This window comes from Triticum dicoccoides, chromosome 1B (genome assembly GCF_002162155.2).
Source record: "Triticum dicoccoides isolate Atlit2015 ecotype Zavitan chromosome 1B, WEW_v2.0, whole genome shotgun sequence".
NCBI classification, from domain to species: domain Eukaryota; kingdom Viridiplantae; phylum Streptophyta; class Magnoliopsida; order Poales; family Poaceae; genus Triticum; species Triticum dicoccoides.
In genome coordinates, this window is record NC_041381.1 from 355,756,251 (window position 1) to 355,766,061 (window position 9,811).

A 9,811-nucleotide genomic window follows, 5' to 3' on the forward strand; every position below is an offset into this window, starting at 1 on the left:
CTGTATCAATTGCATTAATGGTACATGAAAGAAGTCAAGACTACCGATCGAGAGTCCCTCATGGTGAAAGTACCTAAGGCTATTACTACCATGAAAAAGATCTCTGGGTTGAGTGTCAAGAAATGTTTCAGTTATTCAATCAAGACGCACTTGACAAATCTATCGTCTGTTGATATTGTCTGTAAGTGGTTTCTTTCTGTAATTAATTTAATTCTCTAGCTAGCTGTAGTGCTCATTCTATTCATTATCAGTAATTATCCTCACTATATTCTCTTCTGTGGTATTATGCAGAATGAAGATGTTTGAAATGAAAAAAGTTGGACGCTATGGCGTTGCGTTCATTGACCCAAATTGCATTAATGAAAAGACATGGCCACAAGAATATGATTGACCATACACAGAGAAAAGCTTGCTAGAGTTCTTGAAGCGCCTGTCCAGAAATACTACTTCCTTACAACTTCGGGTGAGTCACACTGTCTTCTACTATAAATTTCGTTTTTTCTTACTAGCTAGATGTTGATAAGTGTATATGGTTTAGGGTAGTTGATGAGTTATGCACATGCCCGCTTAATTATACATGCAAACGTGTGCGCATGCAGTTACCACTGGATCTTGTTAATCATTGAAGTTGACGAGGAAAAAATTCAAGTACTGGACTCACTACTTAAAAAAGCTAGTGACTACGAAATCATGAAGGAGATGGTCAACAGGTAATTTCAATCATTATCGAACTATATGTCGGCCTCTTTAGTTAATTTCCCGATATCAACTAATTAATTAATAACTCATTTATTCATTTTATTTAAGGTGGGCGGGCCTTGGCAAAAGTTCATCAAACAGGTTGATGGCGCATGGAAAAAAGATCTGAAATGGCCAAGGTAATCAATTAAGTAGCTAGTACCAGGTAGCTACCATATCTTTAATTCTAGTTTCAATACCATTAATTATCATGCTTGACTAATTATTATCTGATTGAATTCTATTCTCGTAAAGGCCCTGAAGCAGGCGTCGGGGACTGATTTATGTGCATTCTACGTTTGCGAGAACATTCGCATGATGACTATCGAAAGGACCAGAACCGATAGAGACCTCTGGGTACGTTTGCCAGAACACTATTCACAATTTTTACATCATTATCTAATATATATACACACAACTAATAATACATGTATATTTTGATCTCTTCTTTAAAAATGAAGGAGATGCGGGATCAGCTACTACCGGAGGCTCGCGTACGAGCACTTCAAGAGGAAATAATAGGATTTCTGCTCGACCAGGTCATAGATCCCAAAGGAGAATTTCATTACTAGCTACCGTAGTAATGCCTCCATGTAATGATCTGCAAATTGTAGGAGAAATTTTATATACCAAATTGTATGTATACATGTGTATGTGTGAATGGTGGTGCGAGACATTCGATGATATATATATATATATAATCAGTTTTACGAGAAATTCTATTTATATATATGCATAACGTGTACAATATGTAGTATCGTAAAATACCAGCAAATAAAAAAATAAATGGAAAACACAATATTAAAGGAAAAATAAATCATAATACCAAAAAACCCCAAAGCTTTTAGTACCGGTTGGTGTTACCAACCCGTACTAAAGGTCTCCTAGCCCCCCGCACTGGCTCGTGCCACGTGGTGGACCTTTAGTGGCGGTTCGTGTTGAACCGGTACTAAAGGGGGGGACCTTTAGTCCCCACCCTTTAGTGTCGGTTACAGAACCAGCACTAAAGGGCCTAATGAAGTGCTAAAGCCCGGTTCTGCACTAGTGATATATTATGAGTTGATGTGAAATCCCACAATTTTTGCTATGTAGGTAGTCCAAATATTTTCAGTCTGCATACTTGTACAAGCATTTAAAAAAACTAAAACTTGTATAAGCATCATATCTTGGATATTTTGATTCTCTTCTCAAAAAAATATAACATGACAATAGTTAGTTTTATGTTGCTGTTGTACCAATTTGAGTATGAGGGTGATATTAGTGGCATTATGAAGTGTAAATATTGAAGTAATTCTCCCTCCTCTGTTTTGTTTTTTTTAGCTTAAGCTTACACCTTGTGACTGGCCGCTCAATAAAATTTCTTCTGATTTGTTGTTGCAACGAGAGAAAATAAAAACGAAATGCAGTGCGACATGGAGTACTTGGACCAGTCTATCTCTTGGATGTTGGGTTTGTAATATGTGACCTGTACTCTATGGACGATGCCGGGTGTGTGGGCTTTATATTAATTTAAAGCCGGACGCTTCTTGCTTCTTCGTTCTATAAATTTTTTGGACCAGTTTATAAGATACCAATTGTTGGACAGTAGACATCTATTTCATATCAATGTTTGCTACCGACATGCGTACTTGAGATAGTTAACATTTCCTGCTCTATATTGTTTAGTTAACATTTACTGCTCTATATTGTTTCTTCTATTGACAAACCCAGAGCAATATATCATATCATTCCCTATTTATGTTAAGAATATTGTTCTTCATGCTACAAGGATTGTAAGGGTTTCTTACTAGTTGATCCAGTGAAGTCTTGTTGGTGTGCTTTCTTCAAATGAATTTTAAACACTACATAAAAGAGAGTAAGAAAATAGCAGTGTAGTTTTCCGCTGATACTATTGCTCTTTTTATAAAATTGGCCTACATTCTTCCAGAAACCTGTACTCTATGGATGCTGCCTGATGTGATTGTCTTTTTAGTACTGTAAATTTAATAAGCCGAAACTTTTCCTACAAACAAAGTGGAGACTACACATCTGTTTTGGACCTAGAACCATATTCATTGCCAATAAGAGCAGCTTTTGCATGGTAAGTGATACTCTTCCTCTCAGGTATGTTTTCTTTTCAGCATAATCATCTCCCAGTGTGTTGTATTTTCTTTTCTCCAATGAGGGTCTGCTGCATGAACAATTTATTTCTCCCTTCTATTTGATTGGTGATGACTTTCTAATAATTTGTATGTCTTTTTGGACTGGTCATTAGTTTTTGAAATTAGATACCGTAGTTACATTGCATGAGAGATAATTGTGATCATTTTTCTATTCTGTATACTCTGTTCTACGTAATCAGATTCTCAAAGGTGTGTTGCCATCGAAGGTGAAGACTAGATGTACTGCTCTTGTGTCTGAACAATCTGTAGTTCACAGCAGGTTTTTTCTTAACAGTGTTCAATCAACTTGCGCATGTTGTATATACAAATATACAATTCCATTAAACTTGCTTCTATGTTTTTTTGTAAAAATGCATCGGCTCATGGTCACTGAATAAACTCATGTTGACTATTGTCGGGAGGTGAAGATGTAGATGAAGGTGTCGTGACATCGAGGTATATAAAAATGGGATTAGAGAACAAGAGAAAGGTTTGTGTTGGCGTTGATGCTTGCGTGAATTGTATTATGGTGCGTGCATTCTGTCCAACAGGATTTGATGGTAAATCTTTGCACATTAATTCAGGTGTGCATTGAGCGTACATGATTTGCTTAAAAATAACAATTCGAAGGATCCTTGGCCGAACTTTATTAGATTTTTTTTGAGGGATGAAAACTGCTTTATTCATCAAACTCCACATGTAGTGGGATACAAATTTGGTCGTGGGGAACACCAAACCAGACATGGCGACCCGAACCTCTAGAAAGAGCGAACTTTGCTAAACGATGTGCTTCATAATTAGCAGCACGGTTTTCAAAAGAAAAATTATAAGATAACATAGCGGCTTTGATATTGATCTCGCTAATGACAGCGCCATACACACCTCTTGACCTTCTGTTGATATCTAGCATGACCTGACGGTAGTCCGAGGCCACCGTGAACTGATGGATGCCCAGATCCTCCATCAGAGACAGGGCTTACTGACATGCAATTGCTTCCAGAGTAGGGGGGTCATAGATTCCTTCAACCACGAGAGTCGAGCTTCCAATAAAATTTCCACCTTCATCTCTGCAAACAGCCACAGCAGAGCCCCCTCTTCTGGCCCGTACACCCGCATCTACATGGATTTTGTGATGACCCGCAGGTGGCTTCTTAGGTCTTGTGTGGCCCGGCATTGGAGCCGCGGCGTACCTGTTCTGGTTCTGCTCTGTATTGCTGACGATGGCAAGGTCCTGTAGGTATCTGTCGATGAAACAGTGGGTCGCTTGAGGGCTCTGGAAAATTTCTTCGTGGATAGCTTTTCTTAGGGCATGCCAGATGGACCAAAGGGTTACTGCCGTGATGGTAAACTGATCATGCGACAACATACTCATCACAACGAACAACCAGTTTTTAGCTCCTGGTTCCATATTTGACGTGATTTTATGTGTGATCTCCTCATCCGCTAGCGCCCAAATGCTGCGAGAGGATGTACACTCCAAGAGAGAGTTACGCCATGAATCTGGAACTCCGCAAAGTCCGCATGTGCTTGAGTCAGCCATATGACAATGTGCACGTACATAGTTCGTTGGTAGAGATTGTTTTGATAATCTCCAAAGGAACATGCGGATCTTACCAGGGACAGTAGTTTTCCGAAGAGATTTCCAAGCCCCCTCTTCTGTGCTGGCATTTTATGGGCCGGCTTCTCCTTCTAGCCAAGCCTCTCTTCTCTGTCTTGTCGACACAAGCATTCTATACGCTGATTTTACTGTAAAAGATCCATGCTTTTCATGTTGCCAAGACCAAAAATCCGGTAAGTTGCGTGTGCAGAGAGGAATGCCTAGTATGATTTCTGCATCCATATGCAGAAAAACTGCCTGAACAAGTTCTCTATCCCATGAGGCCGTGGCACCAACTATGAGATCGGACACCATCATGGGTGGGTGCTGTATGCGGCAGCCCAGAGGCCGAGGGAACTCCTCCCTAGGCAGCCAGTTCTATCCCCAAATATGCGTGGTTGCACCATTGCCAATCCTCTTGACCAATCCTTGCTTTAAGGTATCCCGTCCCTCTATCATCGCTCGCCAAACTTGGCTTGGGTGCCCCCCTAACTCTGCTTCCAGAATGTCAGCTGAGGGGTAGTAGATGCTCTTAAGCACTCGTGCACATAACGTGTCTAGGTACTGTAGCGGACGCCATGCTTGTCGGGCTAGCATGGCTAAATTAAAAAGCTCAAAATCCTTAAACCCTAGACCACCCATACCTTTGGGTTGGGTCATGGTCTTCCAGGATACCCAGTGAGGCTTGCGTTTACCCTCTTTGCTTCCCCACCAGAAATTTCTAATTAGCATATTTAGATGTTCACATAATCCCCTCGGAAGCTTGAAACATGACATTGAGAACACCGGGACCGCTTGTGCTACGGACTTGACAAGCACCTCCTTTCCTGCTGTGGACATTGTACGCTCTATCCATCCTTGCACCTTGCTCCAGAGTCGGTCTTTCAGGTACTTGAAAGCACCATTCTTAGAGCTCCCAATATCGGACGGCATTCCCAAATATTTCTCATTGAGAGTCTCATTGGGAACATTGAGAGTATCTTTTATCTCCTGTTTGACCGAGTCTGGCACTCCTTTACTGAAATAGATAGATGATTTGGCATAGTTGATACGTTGTCCCGTTGCCTGACAATAAGTATTCAGGACATGATACACCTCATTAGCCCCCACACTATTTGCCTTGAAGAACAGCAGGCTATCATCTACGAATAAGAGTTGGTTCACCGGGGGCGCCGTAGGTGCCACCTTTAGACCACTCAAGTTGGATGACTCACTTTTTGATTTTAGGAGGCACGAAAGGCCCTCTGCTGATATCAAGAACAAGTATGGAGATATTGGATCCCCTTGTCTGATTCCTCGTGAAGGTTCAAATTGTTGTTGTTGTTTCCCATTGAACAACACTGAAAATTTGACCGTGGTTACAAGACTCATCACTATATCCACCCACCGTTCATTGAAGCCCAACTTGATCATAATTGCCTTTAGATAAGACCATTCTACTCTGTCATAGGCTTTCGTCATGTCAAGCTTGAGTGCGCAAGACTTGTGCTTCTTAGCTTTGTTTCGTTTCATAAAGTGCAAACACTCATAGGCTGTAATGATATTATCTGTAATCATTCTCCCTGGCACAAAGGCAGACTGTTCCTCTGATATGATGTTAGGCAAGACTATTTTCAACCTGTTAGAAATCACCTTCGAAGCAATTTTGTATAATACATTGCACAAGTTGATTGGACGGAATTGGGACAAGTGTATAGGATTTTTCACCTTGGGTATGAGGACTAAAACAGTCTCATTGATGCATGCTGCCGACTCGGTGTCTTCCACAATTCTAAGAACCGCCTTGGTTACATTCTCCCCGCATGTATCCCAATGATGCTGGAAAAAATGAGCGGGGAAGCCATCGGGCCCCGGTGCCTTTGTGGGGAACATTTGAAAGAGGGCGGTTTTCACTTCTTTTTTGCTGTACGGGGCATTTAACATATCATTCATACCTTGCGTGACTTTGGTCGGCACCGTGTCCAGGACCTGCGCCAAGTCATGAACACCCTCTGACGTGTACAACTGCTGATAGAAGGATGTTGTCAAGCTTTCCATCTCTGGCACATTTTCTGTTAGCTGGCCATCCTCTCTTTGAAGCGATTTTATCTAATTTTTCCTCCTCCGCCTACTAGCCCATAGGTGAAAAAAATATGTGTTTTTATCTCCATGCATTAGCCATTCCAATCGATCGCGTTGCCTCCAGAGAATTTCCTCTCTGTGAAAAAACTCAATCAAGCGGTCAACTATTTTTAATTCCACATGTGTTGGAGCAGATCTGCCTGGGATCTCCCGTAGCTCCTGTATTTGTCGCTGGAGCTGTTGGATTTCGCGTCGAACATTGCCAAAGTGCGTCCGGTCCCAGCCCGATAGGTCTGAAGACAGCGTCGTAAGCTTGTCATTTAACGAGCTGACCGAATCTCCCGGCGCACTCGCAGCTTGTACCAGCGACTGGAGACCAGAGTCCCATTCCCATGCCAACTCATATTTAAAGGATCGCGGGGACCGCTTGCATGCATTTTCGTGCACGTACTGCACGTAGAGGGGGATGCGATCGCTCGTTGCCACAGATTTGTGTTCCAGCCTATCTGTGGGAAAGGCGACGGTCCATGCGGGATTTGCAACGCCTCTATCCAGTCTGGCCTTAGTGTACGTTCCTCCAGCAACCTTCCGCTCAAACGTCCAATCAATGCCAGTATACCATATATCTGATAGTCCACATGTATCCAAAGCATCCCTGAACGCATCTATCTGTGCCTGGCTTCTGTGGCCGACACCATCATGTTCATGTGCATGGAGCACCTCATTGAAATCACCTAGGACTAGCCAGGGTGTGTTGCTTGAGCCAGCGATTCCCCTGATTGTGTCCCAGGTCTTGTATCTCTCATTCACTTGTGCTTCTCCATATATGAAGGTAACCCTTGTTTCAATATCGAGGAGCTCTTTAATGATAACATCAATATGATACTGTGAATAACCAACAACCTCAAGCTTTATTTCTTCGTTCCAAAATATGCCTAGACCACCACTTCTTCCCGAACTGCTTACAACAAAACTCTTATTAAAGCCTAAAGAACCAACTAAATTTTCAACTCTACTTCCCTCTATTTGAGTTTCAAGAATGCATAGTACAGAGGGGGCAAACTGCTTCGTGAGTTCACGAAGCTCTTTCACTGTCGCGGGCTTGCCAATCCCACGACAGTTCCAACACAGGAGACTCATTGCGCTAGGCGCGACCCCCCTAGGGAGCCCGCCAAACGCGCATCAAGGTTTTTGGTCACCACTGCATTCTTCCCGCTGTTCTTCTCGGTTGTGTTTTGCTTGGTTCTCTTCGGCTCTTGTACTGAAGAAGGGCTTGCCGGGATCTCTGGTGGAGGTAGCAGCAGAAGATTGCTAGCGCCACCTTCAGTCGCCGATACCAAAGCTGATTTGGTGTCACTAGCTGTAACCCCTCTTTTCCTGTTGTTCTCTGCATCGCCCATGTCCACATCAGGCGTGTTGTTGGTCCTCTCATCTGCATTATATCCTCCAAAAGGGTTTGTCTGGTTGGAACCTCGACCACGGCCTCTTCCTTCTCGGCCTCTGCCACGGCCACCTCTCCCTCGATTGCCATCTTCTTGTCCTCTTCCCTCTCCTGGACCACTCCTCGGCCCTCTAAACGGGTCGCTTTGAGGTCCTTGAACACTAAGGCTTTGGGTGGGTGAACCCCATCGCCACACTCTTTAAACAGATGCCCGAGATATCCACAAACGGCACACCAATCTGGTAGTCGTTCGTATTTAACTCTGAATATCACCCTTTGAAGGCCATCCTTCTTCTTGATCACAAGCGAGACTGCGTTCTTGAGGGGTTTTGTGACATCAATTCTTACACGGACCCTGGCAAAGTTTCCTTCAAAATCCTGTGATTTTGGCTCTGCAAAGATGAATTCTCCCACGGTAGCGGTCAGTGCCTTGACTTTGGGGAAAAAACCATCCGGGAGGTCATGGATCTGAACCCAAATATCTATCTTGTTTAGCTCTATCGATGACGGCTTAGTGAAACCATCATAATGTGCTAGCACTACGGCTTTCCCTTTGAATGACCACGGGCCGTCCTCCATCACCCGTTCCCAATCACCGAGGCATCCAAACTGCATGGTGTACAAGTTCTCCTCGAGCGGCCTGATCTTTACCTCCTTTGCCAGATCCCAAGCAGCCCTCATAGTCCTATAGAACCAGTACTGGCTATAAGTTTTCTCCGTATAAACCCTAGCGATGCCCATACAACGAGTTGCCTCCGTCGGAAGTTCCTCATCTTCAATCACAACATCCTCAAGATCGTCTTCCTTCAAACCAAGTTCTTCCATCATTGCCTCTAGATCGGAAGCAGACGCGCCCGATCCTGACGCAGTATCATCCATCGATCTCTTGCTCGAGGTGTCTTTCCTGTGAGCGGTAGTGTCCCTATGGCCCTCGGCCCCAGCCATCTGCGCGCCGGCGAGACTGGCGGGGAGAAGAGGGACGGGAGGGTGGTTCTCTACCGGGGATGACGAAAATCGCCGCCGCCGCCGAGAGGTGGGTAAAACCCTAACTAGAGGGGAAACAGCCAAGCTCAGGAACCCAGTGCCTACTCGGGGCTGCACCGAACTTTATTAGATAGAAAGAAAGAGGTTTACAGACTGCGAACTAGGACTGTGAGCCCAAGGAAAAAGCCCGTCAAAGAGAGCTCGGGCAAAAGCAAAACACCTAATACACAGTTTTGTCTCAAAAAAAAAACCTAATACACAGTTGCTTCAGGAGACAAAATAGGAGATGTAACTGGCTGCCCTCCAAATGCAATTTCCTCCCTGACCTTGTCCGCGCTGCTGGCCAAGTGATCAAAAACCCTGGAATTATGTTGTTCCCAATTCCTCCAGTGCAGCTTTTGAAATAACAATTGCCCAAGTTTGGATCATACCTAACATGCACACTGCACCATTGGCATGTTTTAATTATTTTTTCTCTAGCTAGAACATGATACCTACAGGAGCACTCAAGATGATAAATATGTTCACCTGCATTTTGAATAAGTCACACGGATTTTTTTGGGGTACATTAGTAGACTTTCTAGACTATCTCATGCCCCTTTAATGCTAGATACATCTATTTGAGCAACAAGTAATTTGGGAAGGAGAAAGTAGATTTTGTCCTGCAAAGTCGTGTGAGCCGTCTCATATGCTCGAGTGTCTATACTTGCCTCACATTTTGTTGTATAATTATTTAGTTCAAATTAAGATTTGAAATAATTGTGTCCTAACTAGGATGACCATGGTAATTTCTTTCTATGATCATACGTGTTTACTAGTTCCTGCCAAAGGCAATACCACCCCCCACAT